Source organism: Podarcis cretensis (genome assembly GCF_951804945.1).
Source record: "Podarcis cretensis genome assembly, chromosome: 1".
NCBI classification, from domain to species: Eukaryota; Metazoa; Chordata; class Lepidosauria; order Squamata; family Lacertidae; genus Podarcis; species Podarcis cretensis.
In genome coordinates, this window is record NC_137170.1 from 69,963,095 (window position 1) to 69,984,537 (window position 21,443).

Below are 21,443 nucleotides of genomic sequence, written 5' to 3' on the forward strand. Positions count from 1 at the left end.
CAAATATAGTAATACACACACACACACACACACACACACACACACACACACAGCTGTACTTCGGGTTACAGACGCTTCGGGTTACAAACTCTGCTAAACAGGAAGTGGTTGCTCCAGGTTAAGTTCTTAACCCAAGGTACCACTGTATTCAGAGTGAAGGGAAGTAATGTTGCCCTCATTCTGATTTGGCTTCCCTGCTTTGGATCTAATTAGCTGTCCACTGTCATCAGGAAAGCCATCCAGAGGGAGCGTAGTGCTTCCTGATTTGACTTTGTGGCATCTTCATGAATCTGATTAAATACCATTAATAATGAAATTGATTAAATATCACCACTAACCTGACTACATATCATCATTGCTCCTGTGGACCCTAATTAGTATGGATTGCCTTAGAAGAAGCCTTGCTGCATATTAGGGAAAGAAACAACTGAGGACATGTGATAAAGAGTAGGTGAGAGTTCGTATGTAAAACCTTTCACTCCAAACCCCAAAACGCTCCTCTAGTTTGCATTCATAAAACTTGATTATAAAGGTAAAGGTAAAGGTACCCCTGCCCGTACGGGCCAGTCTTGACAGACTCTGGGGTTGTGCGCCCATCTCACTTAAGAGGCCAGGGGCCAGCGCTGTCCGGAGACACTTCCGGGTCACGTGGCCAGCGTGACATCGCTGCTCTGGCGAGCCAGAGCCGCACACGGAAACGCCGTTTACCTTCCCACTGGTAAGCGGTCCCTATTTATCTACTTGCACCCGGAGGTGCTTTCGAACTGCTAGGTTGGCAGGCGCTGGGACCGAGCAGCGGGAGCGCACCCCGCCGCAGGGATTCGAACCGCCGACCTTTCGATCGGCAAGTCCTAGGCGCTGAGGCTTTAACCCACAGCGCCACCTGCGTCCCAACAAAACTTGATTATAGAGAAGTCCAATTTGAAGCTTAAGCATTAACATTGGCACACACATTGTTAGTTTGGGGCAGGGAGTTCGAAAACGTTAGTTCCAAAAGAAGAAGAGAGGGGACAATTCCTGCATGGGAAAAGAAGAATAGGGCTGGGAAGGTCCACAGGACTTTATTTTAAACTTCTCTTTCAACTCATTATCTGTCTATTTATTGGCATTGCTCCATGTCTGGGCAAAAATACCCGTAGAAAAGGTTGTGCTAAAAATGCCAATTAAAACTAAAACTGGTGATATTCCCTTTGTGCCCTGTGGATTACAGAAAGAGTACTTGTAGGTCACAAGTGCCACACAGGCTAGGGTAGTGAACACCATTGTCTTAAATAATTCATTGAAACGAAGAGAACATAATTAGCTTCACGGTGAGATGTTAATTGCTCACCTGTCATTCCCTCACATCATTTCTTTGGGATTCTCCTTCAAAGACTGTGAGCAACTCAATTTAGCCAGGGCATTCAGTGGATTGATGAGTGAGGACTATTGTAATTAAGCTTCTATTACATTGCCCCTAATCAAATTAAGAGATGTCTATGACTTCCAACCAGATGGATTTTCAAGCCTCACCCCACCCCATTCTTGGCAGTTTTTAGGAATATGGTTATGTTCTGTTTGCTGTGTGGCCAGAAATTAATCAGCTGGAACTCCATATGCCATTGGTGATCAGCTGCGATGTGATGCTACCCAACAGGAGCTACAGGGAAGTTGGCTGGGGTGAGACCATTGCTAATTCATAAACTACACTTTTGGAACTCATGGAGGGCGTCTTGGAGCAGGGAAGCAGCAAAGAGCCCAAGTACAGTGGTACCTCAGGTCACATACACTTCAGGTTACATACGCTTCAGGTTACAGACTCCGCTAACCCAGAAATAGTGCTTCGGGTTAAGAACTTTGCTTCAGGATGAGAACAGAAATCGTGCTCCGGTGGCATGGCAGCAGCAGGAGGCCCCATTAGCTAAAGTGGTGCTTCAGGTTAAGAACAGTTTCAGGTTAAGTATGGACCTCCAGAACGAATTAAGTACTTAACCCAAAGTACCACTGTACTAATTGTCCCCTCCTCCTGCCCTGTCCCCATTCCAAATTCCTTTTCCCCCAAGCTTCTCCCCTCCCCCCAAAACACACACACACTGAGAGAGAGAGGGAGAAGAGAAATTTCATTTGGAGTCAGTTGGCAACCTTATGTCTTGTTGTTGCTCTGATTATTAATTTTTGTGTTCTTGAACAGTTCAGAAAATTCCAGACAACAAAGGGAATTGATACATACAGTGGGTGCTTGGGTTGCGAACGTGATCCGTGCGGGAGGCACGTTCGCTACCCGCAGCATTCGCAACCCGCGACCCGTGCGTCTGCGCATGCACGGGTCATGATTCGGCGCTTATGCACATAGCACGATTTAGCACTTCTGCGCATGCGTAAGCGCCGAAACCCGGAAGCAACCCATTCCAGTACATCCGGGTTTGGCGCCCGAAATCTCGCAACTCGAAGCGTCTGTAACCCGACGTATGACTGTATTAAGTGTTGGCCTAGGACCTGGGAGACGATGGTTCCAATCCCCATTCAGCCATGAAGTCCACTGGCTAACTCTGGGCCAGTCTGTATCTCTCAGCCTATCTTACCTCACTGGGTTGTTGTTTCTTAGAGCACTCTGTGTCACCAGTATCCCAACTGGTTTAACATCCTCTGTTTCCCAGAAGTGATCTATATATTCATTCAAGTTTGTTCTCAAGTTTCCTGCTTCACAGTTACATGGGTAGCTGTAGAACATGCACAGCAAACAGCTATTTGTAAGTGGAGTGCTATTGTCATATTGATAGAAACCGGGGGGGGGGGGCAGACAACAAACCACCTGATAGATTCTAGTTTCTCAACTACAAATTCAGATATCTATCTAAAATGAAGGTCCACTGAAAAATGTAGCATCCTCCCAGGAGGCTTGCTAAATAATCACAGCAGCAGTCTGCAGGGGGCTGAAAGCTTCAACGACCTGTCAAACTAGATAGCTGGCTCTCAGTAGCAGACATCCATCAGCACCATTAAAAACTCTGGTGCTTTATACAAAACATGGAAATGGTTCAATTTTGCTGACTGCCATATCCATTTGTGGGCAATCAGAAAGAAAGAAATTAGTTACAGATGAGCACATTTTATATAGAACACAATAAGGAAAGGAAAGAAGGCGCCGTTGAAAAATACCTATAGAAGAAAGGAACAAATGTTGAAGCTCTCAAGTCAAAACCATGCCAGATGCAATGTGGGGTGGGGGAGCAGAGTTTTTGTTACAACTTTTGTAATAAATACAAAGTAAGAAGGATGTAAATTAATCAGGCCAGTTATAGATATCTGAGGAAAAGGTGGACTAAGAAGAGTACATCTTTGTGTAATTGTGAGAAGGGGATACAGAGGGCAACTTCACACATTATCAGGAAGCGTCGACAGAAAATGTATGAGTTATTCATAATCCTGTTTCTGTACTTCATTGTTATGTAACGTGCAGAGGAATGGCTCACAAATTTCTACCATGTTTCCTAATAATGTGCCAAGCCATCTCTGAACCTTTATTCTAGTCTATTCCATCTACCCTTTATCTCACAGCTGGTTTGCATCTGGAGCTTTAGGGTCCCCTCCTGCCCGTCAGCTATTCATGAGAATGGAACTGAGAGGAGAAAGTGCTGCTGATGTTGTGGAAAGTGTGCAATTTCAGTTCCTTACTCAGAAAGAAGGTCAAAGCACATGGGGAAATGTCTCAGCAGAGAGGTAGACCTGTGTTCTTTGCAAAAATATCTATTGCATGTATACAGTTTTCAGATAGAACAGGATCATGCCACATGACTTCAGTTTTGTGTTAACTTACCTGGGAGTAGGCATTACTGAACTCAGTGAGCCTTTTTGGATTGTATTAAAGAATACAGGGATGTTGCAACACACACAAATTCTCACACTGAGAATTTAATTTTTGGTACATTTGCGAAAAGAAAAGAGTTACAATGTTTAACCCAGAAGTTCATCTGCAAACCCTGATGCACATGTTGTTTTAATTGATTGCGATAATGATTACTCAGTTGCCAATGGCTGAAGGGCTGCAGACCTGTCTGCTTTCAAAGTAGCAAGCCCCATGGACTCCTTCAGTTTCATTTATTATCACTGAGAACAAGACACATTTTCATTAGCTGTCTGCTGCATTTAAAAGCCTCCTGAAAAGAACAAACTCAACTTGATTGATGTTTATTAGCTAGCACATGGTAGGTTAAGCAGTGGCAAGATTGAATGTAAGAACTGTGGGCTCAGGTGAAGCAGGATCAGTCTTTCAGAATCAGATGAAGGTCAGGAGATTGTAAGGTCACTGCAAGCCTGCCTCAACATAGATCTGCCATCAGTGGGACAGCCACGTCTCCTGCCATACAAAGGACGGTCTGGTGTTTGAAGGAGGCATCTATTTGAAAGGCTGTCGGGTCCAAGTCTAGTTTAAAGCTAAAGAGCCATCAGAAGAGGGGACAGGTCCTTGAAGTTGCCTCTCATCATTTAGCAGCTGGACAGCGGACTGAGCAGGCATACAGATCACCTGGCTTTCCCCACTGTAGAGAGATGTATTGTATTTCAATTATGTACTATTTATTTCATAAAATGTATACACCGTTTGATTGTTAGAAACCCTCACATTTATTTAAAACATTTAAAAGATAAAAGCAACAATAAACTAAAAAAACCAACATTATTCATGTTTGGGTAGGAAGTAGGTTGCCAAACTCTGCTTTCCATATTAACAAGCTTTATTGAGATTAGGGGTGGATATTGAAGGGTTCGTTTAAAGTCCATTAACCAAGAAGCACTTCTTAAACCTGGCACAACTTTATTACTACGGCTAATTAATTACTTTTTGCGAGTTCTGCCAGTGAGCTATTCCCAAGGTTTTTCAAATTATTTTGACAAAATTTATTCTTCCTTTGTGTGGCAGAAAGTACTACTAATTTTTGATGGATGTCAAGGTAAAGGTAATCGATTATGATGATCCAGGCTGCAATTATATAAAATGGCTTTTGAGGCAGTGAAGAAAATTAGTGATATATGTGCACATTGGAAAGTTAATTCCTTAAAGTTATAAAGTACTCTCATGAATTTGAGTGATCTACAGGAATCTTGCTGAGAATTCTAAGAGAGTTTACATTCAAGAAAGGCATCTTATGTTCATTCATGATAGAAACAAGTATGCAGTTGCTGTAAATAAAAAATCTGTTCAACAAAACATTCAAAACCTTCTGATTTTGTCAAATCTTTTGTCCGAATAAAAGGGATATAATTGTTATTAGAGGAACTGGCTGGAAAGTTATCTGGTTAGGCACTTCAATCTTTACAAGAGATGGGTTTTATATGGTATTTTACAGTGCTACAAATCCAGTCCTGTTCTTATAAAACAGCTTTATTATTGTTGTTGTTAATAGATACTTGTGTTTTTATCAAATTTTGTTGCTAGCTGCTTTGCACTTTTAGAAAAGGTGGAATCTAAATGTTATAAATATGAAATGTGTAAAAGCTCCTTGACAAAAGGTTTAGTGCCCCACAGTAAATACAAAGTCTCATTTAAAGAATTTAAAGTGTCCCAACTATCTGATGCTGAAGCCCTCCATACTTAAGTGCCATTAAGTATAAGTGCCGTTGAACTCAGTGGAGGTTCCTTCTGAGAAGTTACGCATGGAGTTGCAGTGTGAAATACACTAATTTTAAGTCTCATTTTTGTGTGTAAGGGTGACATTATTTTCATTTTAAAATGGTCTTTTGAATGCTCATGGAAACAGGCTCATGGTGAAAGGGGAGCAAATTAATTAAGGCTCAGGTTTAAAATAAAATAGATCTTGAAGATTCATAGTGCAATCCTATGCATGCTATGAAGTAGCAAGCCCCACCATGTTCAAGAAGGGCATAGTCTTAGGAAAGTGTGTCAGGGATGGCCATCTCAGTGCTTAGCTGGTAAAACCCAAAGACTCTTGTGCATGTGCCAAGTGCTTCCACATGTGTGCTGGAGCTCTCTGAATTGCCCCAACTGGCAGGACTCTCTTTCAGGAAGGGGCAGACAGGCTACAGTATGAAGGAAGCTTTTTGGTAGTCCTTTTGACACATGCGCATTAAAGATGTTTCATTTATATGCATAACGTGATTTTAATTTTGCCATATAAATTATTTCAAAGAGTGCCGAGAGAGACCAACAGGGGTGAATTGTGGAATGTCTCTCTTGAGATTATGATTGGCAATAGGCCATATTTGTGAATGAAAAGATTAACCCTATATGAAAAAGATAGGGTTCCAGTGGGGTAGCCACCTTTGTTGCTGGAAAACACACACACACACACAGCCCTGTGGCATGTTAAAGAATTGATAAATTTATTGTGGCATAAGCCTTTGTGACTAGAGTCTGTTTCATCAGATGCACAAAATGGAGTTGTTGTTTTTTTTAAAAAGTGGGGACTATTCACAAATCTCAGAAACTCTCTTCATTCAAAGTTTGAAAAGAATCAGTTCAAGGTTCTACAGCCTGATTCTGCCCAATATCACTTTGTTTTCTGAGATCAACAGGGGGAGGTTTCTTTTACACTGCAGCACCTTCACACACCACCTTTAATTCAGTTTCCAGAGACTTGCTGGTGGTGTGGGAAGTAGCAGTGTGGCCTGAGGCCTCTGCCATAACCAGTGGTACGGAAGAGAGTAGCAGGTCAGCAGCTTCCACTCCCAAGGCAATATGAGAAATGGGCCTTAGACTGGTCCTCAGATTCTGAAAGCTATTCAGTTGTGAGCATACTCTTGATCAAGATGCCGTAGAAAAAGATAGACACTATTGCTTAGAAATAGGAAGCTTTTATCCTGGAATTGTTACATAGTGGTCCTTGGAAATACCGCAGGGAATTATAGCTTGGCTAAATCTGTTGTGAATGTTGCCCCACCTGTAAGAGGCTCATTGGTACAGCGGTTTGTATGTTTTATATATCTATAGTAAGCTGCCAGGATGAACACACCCTTAAAAGAAAATTACCAGCTGGGCTCTCACTCATCATGTAGGTTGTCAGCAGGCACACACTATGCCAAGAGTAACACTAATGAGCAGATTAGCATATTTAGTTTAAAAATAAATTGCATCCCGAATGAAACAGAATTTAAGCAGGAGGAACTGTTTCCCAGTGTGCTGTGGGATGCTAATAAGCAACTGTGCTGCTTTTATCATAATGGTGAAAAACAGAGATGGATTTGTGTTTCTGATTAGTACCAAACATTTTTCAATTCCTGGTTCCTTTCTGCATCTAAGCTCTAGTAATCACCTTGCTTTGCACAACATAATGAAATATATTAAAAAGCAAGCCAACTGTATTAAAATATGTTTTCATTTGTAGCCATTATGATAATTATTGCTGTATCCTCTGATACTTCCCATTAATAAAGCTAAAACTAAACAATACTTCCCATTAATAAAACTGAAACTAAACAGCAACTATGAAACATTAACAGCTGGTATTAAAAGGCTATTTAAACAGAAACAAGGCAATTTATGTCTTTATAAAGCTGATGTGTAACGTCTGAAGAGATGTTTTCTGAATTAGGCCCTTACATCATAACACATAAATCAATTAAACTGGATTGCTTGGACCTAAACCAATTTAGTTCCATTGACTCTAATGGTAGTTAATGGGCTGATATCCAGGTATATTTCACAAGCTCTAAACTCTAGCATGAAGATCGTAATTCATGCTCTGAATGTGGAACAATGCGAGATGCACAAGTGACAGTGATGAACAGAAACTTTGTTTAATTGAATGTATAAACTGTGTCCAATACACAGTGCCATCTTTGGAATGCATCTTGCAAAATGTATAAAGACGTCAGGATAAATCATGACATTCTAAATTAAGCATGTTTCTTCTGCTACACTTTCTGTTAAGGGTGTGGCATTTAAACATCACCAAAAATAGGGTAGATTTCCATTAACGTTTCCACATACCGATTTATAGTTATAGATGCAAATTTAGAAGCAATTACTCCAAATTAAATAGAAATATAGTACAGAGGAGATAACTTGTTATTTTTGTGATCTGCAAAGATACTGTACAGCTGATTAGATGTACTTCATCCCTCTATGCTTATCACATCATAACCTGAGCCATCTGATGTTCAGTTGCAAATATTTTTTGTCCTCTGTTCACACATTCAGCGCCATGTGATTGCTGTACACTTAATCAAATGATGAATATGTGAGTGTGAACCAGGACTGAAACTGGAAGAAGTGGGGTTTGGATATGTGGTGAACTCAGGGTGGTGGTGTGAGCGGTGGAATGGTTTTCCTGTGGCCAGGATAATTCACAGCAATCGATTGAGTAGCCACAAATTAGTCAAGCATAGTAGACACCTCAGACTTTTTCAGCTCTTGGGTGTGGCTGATAAAAGGCCTTTGGAATGCAGATGTCATCAACAAACAAAAAACCCTTCTTTCTTCTACAGTGGCAATCACCATTCATCAAAGTACTGGTTCCAAGATGCTATATATAGTTGTGGTAACATTCTGGAACTGTTTATGTATTTTAAATGAGAACATATCAAGCTGAATAATAACAGCATGTATAGGGCAGACTCTGAGATACAGATACTTGTATCAGAAATTTGAAAATGAAACCTTCCATATCAAATATGCACCCTACAATATAAAACATGATGCGAAATGACAGATACAATGTGAGGACAGTTTTGAACCCTAATTCTAAATGGCATAAAAATGCCCTCTTGGCTCATAAATCAATCCTGTCATCAGTTATGTCAAAAGTGAAGATCAAAGAGGTAGATGATGGAGTGTTGTATTGTACTACTGTCGGCCTTGTAGACACTGTTACAGCATCATCAGGGTCACTTTCTGTCATGATTACTCAAATCTGATCCACTCATCTGATTCCACTTAATGGAAAACCGTCCTCCCAAGTTCATAAAGTTGTCATACATTAACTATTGATTTGACTTGTGACTACCAATATGATACGTGAGCTCTGATGAACCTTCTTAGGAATACAATAGCTATGTGATTTCCATACAATTCAGGATAAGTCAGAGTGTCTTCATATAACTTTATTCCATCTTAAGATTACTTTTTTTTCTTCAGTCAATAAAGTTGTATGGCACAGAGCAGAATCTAATTATATTGCACGCTTATTGATTGTGTGACAAATATGACATACAAATTTGGGTTTCATAACTTTAGGTTCAGGAAAACAATACTGTATTCAGTCAGAAACATATCACCACATATCTGGATTGCTTATCGTCATTTCACAGAATCTTTCTTCTGGTTTTTAAATCCATGCACCATCTCTGTGACATGACAAGGACCTTCCATAAATATGTCATACATCACAAAGGACAGAGGTAGCAAATTTGTGAGAAAGGGCTTTGGCATTTTGGTTTGGCATATTTTCTTAGTTTTGTTTTTAGTTTACAACAAAAAAGAGACAAACTAAAGAAGGGTACCAAGCTAGGTAGAAGAGCAGGTTCAGTGTTCATAAATAGGTACTGCTAATTCCCCAAGCTTTTGGTTTGAATAGATGTTGCATACAAAATACTTCTGCATTCAGCTAAGCATGCAGTTTGTTTGTTTGTTTGTTTGTTTGTTATACTTAAATCATACTTTACAGCCCCAAAGGGCTCTCAAACAACATACAAAAAAAGTTCAGTAGAGAATTACTGTATGCCTTAATAAGCAAGCATCTAATTTCACAGAATATAGCCAGCTCGTATTTTTATAAATTCATTCATTAATTCAGTTTCTATCCTACCCTGCATCCTGTATGATCTCAGGTCAAATTATTGTTGAAACAACAAAAATCAAAATCACGTATCACAATTAAAAATTCTAGTGTTCGTCTAAGCAGTATAGTGAGAAGATATTCACATGTGGTTTATCTAAGCTCAGATCCCCACAAAGGCCTGGCCAAAAAAATACTTCTTCACACCACACTGAAAGATATACAGTGATGGCACCAGAGGCACTTCTGAGGGAAGGGAGATCCTCAGACACAGTTCCGCCATAGAGAAGGCCCTTGCACAGCAAGCAAAAATAAGTTCTTTCCACTGGGGAATCATTACTTTTCTAGTATTATATAAAAAAAGATCTGTCTACCAACTCAATGGGATGCAACTAATCCATTTGGCTTCCCCGGGTCCTATAGTTTTCACAAATCACACTAAAATGGTGAAACTCCCCTGTTTGGAGAATACAGTATTTAAATTGCTGACTTTCTTTTACAGAATGTGTAACTCTTACTCTGTATTACATTCACGAGTTTAGTGTCCAGAAGATTTGATTTGAACCTTTTCAAGCAGCTTCCAAGTATGGCAGCGGGTTTGTTGAATCCTTCGGTTACAAATGAAAAACTCACTTGAATAGCTCCTCAAGAGGTGTTTTTCTCTCTCTGTTGCATTTAAACAGTTTGTGGTGTGGTGGTGTCAGAGCCAGTCTACTGTTGAGACGAGGTGAAGCACCTACTTCAGGTGGTGGAGGTGCAAGAAGCAGAGTCCTTCTCACCTTATTGCTTCTAGCATGCAGTGTTGCCACTCATCTTCCCCATCCTGCGGTGGAGAAGACAAGCAGCAATGCCTTGTGGAACGCCTAGACTCTCACTGTGTTCAGCAAGAGGGGGAGCAGTCTGGTGGTGGAGGAAGTGGTGGTGGGTCACAGTGCAACGGCATGGCTTGGTGTGGTGTGGGAGCAGGAAGTGGCAGGAAGGCCTCTCCTGGGTGGTGTGTTTCCTTTCTCATTCTCAACAGGGATTATCTGTGCTGTTGCTGTGGAGAAACACTCCAACTGGCTAGAAATAAACATCATTTTAAAGATATTATTGCAAGAATTCACTTTTCTCTAACTTGCACTAGAGTTAGTTTGTACTTCTTAAGAAACTGGTCTGCCTTCAAAAAGGAAATAAGCCTAAAGGCGATTTCACATAGAAAGCAAAATGAATAAATAAAATAAAATAATCGCATGACAGTCTTATAAAGGAAACATGTGTTTTAAACAATGGGTTTTAGGTCATAATTATTTTACTATTTAAAGTTCAATGCATTTTATTTTTCTTCTTCGCTCCTTTGTTCTCTGTTCCTAAGAAGCCAAACAGAACTCTAAACCAGCGTTAAGATTTCCTATCAAAGAGAAAAACAGAAGCTTGTCGTTTCCATTTGCCAGATTTAAGTTCAATCAGGAGAGGCCCATAATTTATGTACTGTAAATGTGCATATGTACTCTTCTTGTTGGCCACAGCAGTTTATGAATTCAGACAGTTTAAACATAGCCTAATTTAGTGCAAACTTCATTCATTCTGATTTGGAGTCTCCCTTTACCTGTCTCATTACACTGAGGACCTTGTTACTCATTTATCTGTCTGGGTTGTTATAGCAAGCATATGGTAGTTATTTTGAACCTACCTGATGGCAATGGAGTTGTTAGTTCTTTTTGGGTGCTTTTAATAACTGCATGACAAGGGAGAAATTCAGCAGGTGCTGCTTTCCCTTTTATGGAGCTAGAATGACAGCAAAGCCTTGTGCAGAGATTTGGTGGTGTTATTGTCTATTTATGGTGAGAAGTTCATGATCCATCCTGCCTCTGTACAGTGCTGGGGGTCATGAACCAGTAGAGCCAAGGCACCTTACTCCTTGTACCACTGGAGTAGTTCTCATGTGGAGGGGGCTATCAGTCCTCCTGCAGCTCCGCTGCTGGCCAGAGCAGGCACTGTTGCTCTTCAGCCCAGCTGAACCAGGTGGCTTCAGGAACCAATAGAAATACAACAGTTGCTCCAGGTTTTTCATTCTGAGCAATTTGCCTCTGAGAAGTTGAAGAGAATCCTCTTGTGTCACCTCATTGTCTGCATGCCTATTCTAGAACCTGGACATCACCCATCTTCAGCCACATCATCTGCCTCTGTCCACCCATTCTGGGATCAGACCTATGTCATGTGTATCATAGAATGTTTTATTAATAATAATTAATTACCCACCCTTTACCGTAATGTCTCAGGGTGGGTTCTAATAATTAAAACACATATCAAGAACAGTTTAAAGCAACTGTTAACCACAAAAATAAGGTGGGTCCTGAAATATATACATCTCAAGTGACAAAAGCCAGGTAAAGAGGTGTGTTTTAACAGGCCAGTGTAGGCACATTCAATTCCCGTGATCTGTAGTGTACAGACATTACATGCACACATAGTACTGTATACATTCTACTGTATCTGTTGACACCTGGGCATGTGCAGAGAGTGGGCACGGCTGGTAGAATCACAATTGTCCATCTAAACCCACAGAAAGATGGTACTGAATGTCTGCCCAGGGCTATTCTATGTACTCAGTAAACATATTTAAAAATAACAACAAATTCTCACTCTCATTCTCAGCTGTGTCTGTTCCATCAAACTCTGACCTGCCTCTGATGGCTTACCTGGTTTTATATAACAGAAAATCCAAGAGTCACAGCTGTCTATTGTGCTGACTTCACTGCCCTGTGCAGCTGATGAGATTCACAGACACCAGTGCACTTGAAAGCATATAATTCTATCAGTCCTTCCTATTTGGCCATTCACTTCAAAAAGAGGGGGGAAAGGGTGTGTGTGACAAGATTATAAGATAAGTAGCAAATGATAATGTGTCTGCAGTGTTTGCTGCTTTTGCTATCACATTTTTGTCCCTGGTTTGGTTTGCAAGCAAAGAAGTGTTATAAGCGTCTTTAATAATCTGCATCACATTTGGGGATATGAAAAACAGATGGTAGGCGTTCCACAGAAAACTGTGTGAGGATCCAGACTGGGAGATCTGGATTTTGATGACATTTATTTTCGCAAACCAGATTTCATGTGAAATGGGAAAGTTAACTAGGTTCTGGAAAGTCTCTCTACTCTGCTGGAAGGGAGGGAGAAAGAAAACTGAGTAAGACCCCAGAAGACTTGCGTATGGGATCTCTCGAAGCAATAGTGAGTGAAAAAGCACACTTTGCAGATCATGGTCCATTACTAGGGATGCAGCAGCCTACATCACAGAAGCAAGAAGATGGGACAAGGCAGGACACAAGAGCAACTGGTAAACATGTGGGAAAGCAGCTCTGACAGTGAAGACAGAGCAGAGGCCAGAAGATGAGGTGGCACTGTTGGCTCCATCGCTTAGAAAAAGAAGAGTTTTTTTCAGCTTTGATATGTATTTTGAGGTTTTTTAAAAGGTTTTGAAGTACAACCTTGTCAAAATACTTATTTATTTTGTGTGTGAATTTACTATTATGAATGAGTAATGGACTATATTGCCTTCTTCCCAGCTCCTCCGTTGCAACTTTACACAAAAGACAGCCTTGTAGATCAGCCCACAAGAGATACAGTGGTATCTCGGGTTACAGACGCTTCAGGTTACAGACTCCGCTAACCCAGAAATAGTACCTTGAGTTAAGAACTTTGCTTCAGGATGAGAACAGAAATTGTGTAGCGGCGGCAGCGGGAGGCCCCATTAGCTAAATGGGGTTAAGAACAGTTAAGAACAGTTAAGAACAGTTTCAGGTTAAAAACGGACCTCCAGAACAAATTAAGTTCTTAGCCCAAGGTACCACTGTACTAGTGTGCAATACCCAACACCACTTCAGATCCTGCTAGGGACTGGCAAAAGAGGAACTTTGCTTTCCATCTGTCTTGCTCCTCATTCCTTGCTGCACTTCCATTCTGGACACAGAAGAGGGCATTTTTTCTGCTTTAGCAATTTGTTTCTTTGCTGGAAGCAGAGGAGGGATAGAGTGCTACATACCTCCTCTGCTATTCAATCTATTTTTCTGCTTTGAATTCATTCTTGTCTATGGCTTCCAGGCTAATGTTTTAAATGCAAGGCTATGCTAAAATGAGATTACTAGTTGTAGCAGGAAAGACAAGTAAAGAGAATTTGTTTTTTTCTTTACTGAGATCTAACCTAAATTTTATTTTGTGTAACATATTGGTAATGTTAATTCTAGGTATGAGGGATCCACAAATACAGTTGCCGGTTTACCAGTAACCACCATCAAATAATTTATGGCAAGCCTTTATTGTACTCCATCTTAAGAGCAATAACATTTCTTTTTTAAAAAAAGATTGACAACACGGAGAATCACAGCATGTTTCTTTCAAAATAGTGGTTGGCTCTGTCATGCTGGATGTAGCATCAGTGTCAGCAATTGGAGAGAATTGCTGCTTTCTACACACATACACACACCCCTCCTTGAGCTTCCAGATGAGGTCAAACAAGGCACACATTCCTTGTAAGATTCCATCTTTGAGTATTACTTATCTTCCTAAGATTTCTTTAACACCTAGAAGTATAGGACAGAAGCCCTTTTCTGCAGTCCTTTTTTGACAATAGCTGTGCAAACCTCGAGCTCACCTGACCAAGTATCGGATAGTGATAATAATAGGCAGAAGCTCTTTATATGCATTTTGTGATCATAATTCAATCCTAAGAACCTCAAGCCTAAGACACTCCAAAGTGTAAGAAGCTTCTGCTACAAATTCATATTATAACTCATACAGTAAGTGATATGTGATGTTGTGGAAAGTCTCATTTGCAGCAAGCACCAGGGTTCTTTGTTCGTTGAATGGAGAAGGTGATCCTTTTGCAGTTTGAGTCGTCTTGCCTTGAAAAAGGATTGTGAGACATCACATGTAAAAATAAAATTGTTCTCACATTGTGAATAACGACAGCAGAATGTATTGGACATTTGATTAGATTGTATTCCTGCTATGTTCTGCAGAAGTCTAGCTCACTGATTAAATAGCAACAGTGTCAATATTAGAACTAATATTGTATTTGGTTGAGAATGCAGGACAGAATTAGGTTGTGTATATCCAACCATAAGTTAATGAGAAATTGAGAATGAGCGAGTGAGTGCTATATTTTACCAAGTGAAAGACAGTCATGAATGAAAGGCAACAGCTAATCATTGGACAAAGTTATATTTTCAGCTATTCTCCTTTGAGAGCTATCTTTCTGAATGGAGATGCAACACTCAGCTTTGTTCTCCTATTAATCCTTGTCTGTATTTTCCAAGTAGACCATATGAGCAGCCTTGTACCCAGGGTTGCTTGGGAATTCTAAGAAACTAAAAAATGAATGCAGATTTGAAATTGGTTAAAATCAGTGCAATTTTGAAAAGTTCAGTCTGCCATCTTGATTCAAAATGCCATCAAATTATATCCAAACCTGTGCATCAATCGTACAAAATTTGGTTAAAATCTGTGCAGTTTTGAAAGGCTCCAGCTGCCATCTAATTTTCTTGAAACATAGATGAAAACATGCGCCTTGATCTCAGGCAAATGTAGTTATAATATCTTCAGATGTGTCCAAATGTATAGTTGCCAGACAAATAACCCTCCAAAATATATAGTAGATTAATTCATTTATTCATTTACCATGCGTCTGTTCAAGACCCAAAGCAATTAGGTCATGATGCCAACTGGAAATGATGCAAGCTGATGTAATTAGAGTTGAGCTAAATTGTTATGAATTTGAGCGGTCTGGTCGTCAATCTATCCTACAGGCCACACAGCTTAGGGAAGCTCCCAGGTTTTGGAGCAAAATAGCTGTGTAATCCTGTTTTTGGCAATAGGTGTCCAATCTTTGAACTTGTCTGACCAAGTCTGGGGTAACCAGACAGATAAAATATAGATAGGGATTTTTTATATACCTTTTGTAAAACTTCCTCACTTTTACCAACTGCATGGCCTGTGAGGAGGTCTTGCAGAGAGAGATGAACTGACTCTGCCCAAGCTTGAGATCATTGCTGGGGTTGGAACAGCTGTCCTTGCTTCCAAGGCTTAGAAGATTTCCTGGCCTCTGGCTTGTGGGCTAGCTTGGGAAATGCATGAAGTATCTTGGAGACTTAAAAATCGTTTGGGTGGGTGGGTAATTACATAGTTCAGCATAAGCTGCAATCATTTTCCAGGTTACATCTCTTTTGTATGTGGAAAACCAAATGAACTTCTTCCCCTCACTCAATGTGATATACTCTCCCTCCCCTCACAGAGATTAAGGTAATGGCCACAGGCCAAGAACACACTTGGGGTTCTTACCCAGTAAACAATCCAAAGGCTTGTGCCTTTTCCAGGCGCTTGGCTTTTAAAGTACCTGGAGGTGGGAGGCAAAATAACTATCAAATATAATATAAAATAAGTATAAAACAAATTACTCCATGAGTTGCAGGTGGAATATAGGCAACTACTTCCTTCCCCAACTAACAATGAAGAAGTGTGTTTTGAATCCCGCCCCCCCAAATCTTGTAAACTGTATTGAATTTTTTACAGAGGTGGAAAGAGGAGTAGAACCAGTGCTTTTTTCCGGGGGGACATGTGGGGACTCAGGTGTACGCATACCCCTAAACATTTTGTGAATCTTTGTACTTTTGTCCATTTACTGTATTTATTTTCCCCGATATGAACGATAAAATGGTGATTTTCTTAGGTCCAAATGAGAGTACCCCCTAAACATTTTTTAAAGAAAAAAAGCACTAAGTAGAACTATGATGCACAAACCATAGGTCAGTGGTGGAGTCTATGCTTTTCATGCAGAAGGCTCAGCCCTGGGGGAGACTTGTGCCTGAAATCCGAGAGAGCCACTACCAGTCACTAGTGGACCAGTCACTACCAGACATTTCCAAGTCTGGTAAGCCTATGGTCTGGCTTGCTATCAGGCAGCTTCCCAAGGTATTGGCAATTGTAAAAACGATTTGCTAGGGATGAATCCCTGTCCTCTAGCACACTTTGTTACTGTACTCTGAAACTGTCAAAGGCAATTAGATTCAAAGCCATTTTATGTTTCAGCAGAGCTGATCTATATGAGAAGTATGACAAATTTCATACTTGAAATTCTTTGTATTCTACAAGAAAGCTTTGTTGCTTTAAGGCCCTGGCAGCATGGTACGTGCATCAGAAAGGTCAGGATTATATGTTTCTGTCAAGAAATGCATTCAATTTGGGTAGCAGGGGGGGATGAATTGATAAAAGTACGCACAACGCAGAGGTGACTTTGAGCATCTACCAAATCCAGCCATGATCCTGGGTGAAAAGCTCCCATTTATGTCAGATTTGTACTTTAACAATCTTGACAAGATAAGGCCTAAGGACAAAAGTCAATGGCTTGCTCTTTAAGCGCCTGATGAATAAGACCAGTTCTCAGACAAAAGCTGCTAGAGCGCCACATCACCAACTGAGCAATGAGCCTCTCAATGGTGTGTGAAGAGAGATCCCATTCCAACTTTTCTTTACCACTCTGTGAAAGGTCTTAGGTCATTTGTACTATGATCACTTTATTAACACAAGAGAAATACCTGCACCAGATCCAATCTCCCAGCACTTTACCTATGCTTAAGTTCTGTTACTGTGCCTACCAGAGCCACACAAGGCTGAAGACTAAGAGTGGATTTAAGGTGGGTGAGTCTGCCTTTGTCCATGTGTGATTATGCCACAGGAGCATATTTGTCTATATACACACTCAAGTGCCTGTTATTATAAATTGAATTGGCCTACATGTACTATGTATGAGTGCCAGAGACACAAACCTGTTTATTATGGTGCGTTCAACAGACATAAACATTGAACAAGAATCTTCTTAAAACGATTAATTGCCTCTTAAAATACTGCATGGTACAAAATTTAACTTTAGACAAATGTAAGTGTGGGTCTTTGGGCCTTGGTGAGGGTCACTTACATAGAGAATGAGGTGCGTGTGTGAAATAAAACCAGCTGTGCGCAGAACCCAGATTTATTCTCTTGTCACCTGAATATAGGGAAAGTTTGGTTTAAATATTGAAGACAAATTGATAGTGGAGAAGCATTTACGGTACAAGTGATGAAATATAAACAAAACTGTCCTTGAATTGGAGGCTGAACAAATAACGATTCTGTTGGAGGTATTGATCTTTAAGTCCTTGAGGTAGTGGGCTATGTTTTCCAGTAATGCTTTCCCATTATGCATTTGACTTGGCATAGAAATGCTGCGTACGTAGCTAAATGCTTAAACATTACACTAAATGGAGGGTCCTGAGCTTCCATAGTGGTGAACAAAGACAGACACAATGAATGGAAGGTGGAGTTTTATATGGATATTTTGATACAAAGACGCTTAAAAACACACACACATGCCACAATTTTGTGAAAGAGAAAATACATTGCGTTCGAAATAACAGGTGGACAGTGAGGGTTCGTAAATCCACAGGAAGTCTTCACAAACACAGGACACTTCCTGCTTCAGATAGCTAGCCTACACTCACCCCACTAGTGCACTCTTGTGCGCACACCCACCCGCACCCACAACTGCTCTCCTCTCATATGTTTTCTTAATACTTCATGGTAATTTTTCAAGATGGCTTTAAATGAATCGGGAAATGGTGCTGAAGCTGCAGTCAGTTGGGGTCATCAACTAAATTATTATCTCCTGAATGCTAGGTACTGGGTGAGGTATATGCGCGAATAGGTATCAGGGGCACTCACCCACTGTGCAAAATCTTTCCATGCCTTTCATAACTCGTGAAAACTTGCCCAAAGGGAGCCTGTTGTGCAGCAGAAGAAAATGTTTTCCAAATATGCCTCTCGCTTTGGCTCATCCCTACAAAGTGTGTGCTTTGTTTAACTGAGAGAGAGAGAAAGCCACAACCCTAAAGCTGCAGCAGAATCTTTTCAGCACAGAGATGGAACGTGTGGTCAGAGCAGAGAGAAGGCACATGTGAAGGGGGCATAAATAATTCATTTCCTCCCTTTGTTTCCATTCATCCCATTGTTTATTTTGAAAACGTGACAGGACAGTTCCCTCGCCCCTGTCTTAAAAAGAAATGGTGATGATATACCGGTACCTTAACTGCCGGCTCTTTTTCTCAGTCATGTTAATATTCATTTGCAAAAGTAAATTGGTTCACGTAGTCATTTACTTGGAATTTATGTACTAATATTTAGACTCCAGAGTGTTTTAATTAATGCAATGTGATAAGGGGAGACTTTTGTGCTAAGAACGTTTTGGGGAATGATGCAGATGAAAAATGCCTTTCTTTCAGATCTCTTCTACTTCAGCACCTGTCCTACTGATGTGGCTCAGCAGCATTAGAACTATTTCATTTGCAATAATATTCCAATATTTCAACATGGGACCACAATGGAGAGATTTTGACATGGACATGGACACTAATAATAATACTAATAATAATAATTTGGGAACCCCTCTTGGACTTTTTTATGGGAAAGGAAAATACTTGGACTTGGAGGAGATATTGTTTAACAGAAAGTGGAGAAGATGGGTGTTATCATGGACTGAATGTCTTAAATAACATTTTTTAAAAATGTAACCAACAGATGGGAAATCATGAGTCCTTTTAATTTTTCTTTATTGTTTCTTTCCCCTTTTTTCTTCTCTCTCTTTCATTTCTCTTCCGGCTTCCTTCTCTTTCTTTCTCTCCCCTTCCCCTGCTCTTCTCTTTCTCCTTAGGCATCTTCTGCTAGGGTGCACCCATGGGGGGGGGGTGGCCGGTGGAGAGACCTGTGTGTGAGAGGCAGGGAAATGCTGGTCTCCCAGGTTGAGAGGCTAGGAGGAGAAAAGAAAGAAAGATCCTCAGTGAGAGCTAAGAGGGACTATTGCAGGCATAGGCAAACTCAGCCCTCCAGATGTTTTTTGGCCTACAACTCCCATCATCCCTAACTAACAGGACCAGTGGTCAGAGATGATGGGAATTGTAGTCCCAAAACATCTGGAGGGCCGAGTTTGCCTATGCCTGGGCTATTGGGTTAAGAACAACCTTTAAGAGACGACTCTGTATTATATTTGTATTTTTTGTAGATTTTTTCCCGATTAGTTTTCTATATCTTACCATATAATGAAATTTTAAAATAAAAATAAAATAAAATAAATAAAAAACAAAACAAAAAACACACACAGTAAATTAGAACTATTTCATTTGCCATCCTGGCTCAGGGCTCATCCAGACTTCTCTTCGTACCATGATTTTTAGATACAAGTCTGTGCTTTCCAGGCAGGGATCTGAGGGGTGGGGGTTTTGGGGGGAGGGGGGACTATCCTTCTGCTTTTCCTGGGAAAACTTGCTGTTTACTGCTGAATCGGACATCAATCCGCAGAAAAACCCAATTGATGTTTGTTTCAATTCAGTCGTATTTGTCCAACAACCCACTTGGACCCGTGTCTAGAAAGCATGGACCTGTGCCTGTAAATCACTGCCTTAATGGAAGTCTGGGTGAGCCCTCAGTGCAGTTAATAATAATAATAATAATAATTTATTATTTGTACCCCGCCCATCTGGCTGGGTCTCCCCAGCCACTCTGGGCGGCTTCCATAAAAACTAAAAATACACTAAAATATCACAGATTAAAAACTTCCCTGAACAGGGCTGCCTTAAGATGTCTTCTGAATGTCAGGTAGTTATTTATTGCTTTGACATCTGATGGGAGGGCGTTCCACAGGGCAGGCGCCACGACCGAGAAGGCCCTCTGCCTGGTTCCCTGTAGCTTTGCTTCTCGCAATGAGGGAACCGCCAGAAGGCCCTCGGCACTGGACCTCAGCGTCCGGGCAGAACGATGGAGGTGGAGACGCTCCTTCAGGTATACTGGGCCGAGGCCGTTTAGGGCTTTAAAGGTCAACACCAGCACTTTGAATTGTGCTCGGAAACGTACTGGGAGCCAATGTAGGTCTTTCAAGACCGGTGTTATGTGGTCTCGGCGGCCGCCCCCAGTCACCAGTCTAGCTGCCGCATTCTGGATTAGTTGTAGTTTCCGAGTCACCTTCAAAGGTAGCCCCACGTAGAGCGCATTGCAGTAGTCCAAGCGGGAGATAACTAGAGCATGCACCACTCTGGCGAGACAGTCCGCAGGCAGGTAGGGTCTCAGCCTGCGTACCAGGTGGAGTTGGTAGACAGCTGCCCTGGATACAGAATTGACCTGCGCCTCCATGGACAGCTGTGAGTCCAAAATGACTCCCAGGGTGCGCACCTGGTCCTTCAGGGGCACAGTTACCCCATTCAGGACCAGGGAGTCCTCCACACCAGCCCGCCCCCTGTCCCCCAAAAACAGTACTTCTGTCTTGTCAGGATTCAACCTCAATCCATTAGCCGCCATCCATCCTCCAACCGCCTCCAGGCACTCACACAGGACCTTCACCGCCTTCACTGGTTCTGATTTGAAAGAGAGGTAGAGCTGGGTATCATCTGCATATTGATGAACACCCAGTCCAAACCCCCTGATGATCTCTCCCAGCGGCTTCATATAGATGTTAAAAAGCATGGGGGAGAGGACGGAACCTTGAGGCACCCCACAAGTGAGGGCCCAGGGGTCTGAACACTCATCCCCCACCACCACTTTCTGAACACGGCCCAGGAGGAAGGAGCGAAACCACTGTATAACAGTGCCCCCAGCTCCCAGCCCCTCTAGACGGTCCAGAAGGAAGTTATGGTCGATTGTATCAAAGGCCGCTGAGAGATCCAGCAGAACTAGGAAACA

General features: G+C 41.3%; 1 protein-coding gene and 2 long non-coding RNA genes across 4 annotated transcripts in view; 1 reads left to right on the forward strand and 2 right to left on the reverse strand.

Annotated features, from left to right (window-relative positions):
* The window catches only part of GALNT18 (polypeptide N-acetylgalactosaminyltransferase 18), a 372,255-nt gene that overhangs the window by 271,941 nt on the left and 78,871 nt on the right, over window positions 1-21,443 (forward strand). The window lies entirely within an intron of this gene.
* LOC307211105 lies at window positions 9,022-11,560 on the reverse strand. Its single transcript, XR_013836299.1, has 2 exons — window positions 11,383-11,560; window positions 9,022-10,772 (listed from the first exon to the last, which is right to left on the reverse strand). It is a non-coding gene; the product is annotated as an uncharacterized lncRNA (long non-coding RNA).
* The window catches only part of LOC307210931, a 48,755-nt gene continuing 45,342 nt past the window's right edge, over window positions 18,031-21,443 (reverse strand). Inside the window, exon 3 of the long non-coding RNA XR_013836229.1 lies at window positions 18,031-19,521. This is a non-coding gene — a long non-coding RNA (uncharacterized lncRNA). The remainder of the gene's footprint in view (window positions 19,522-21,443) is intronic.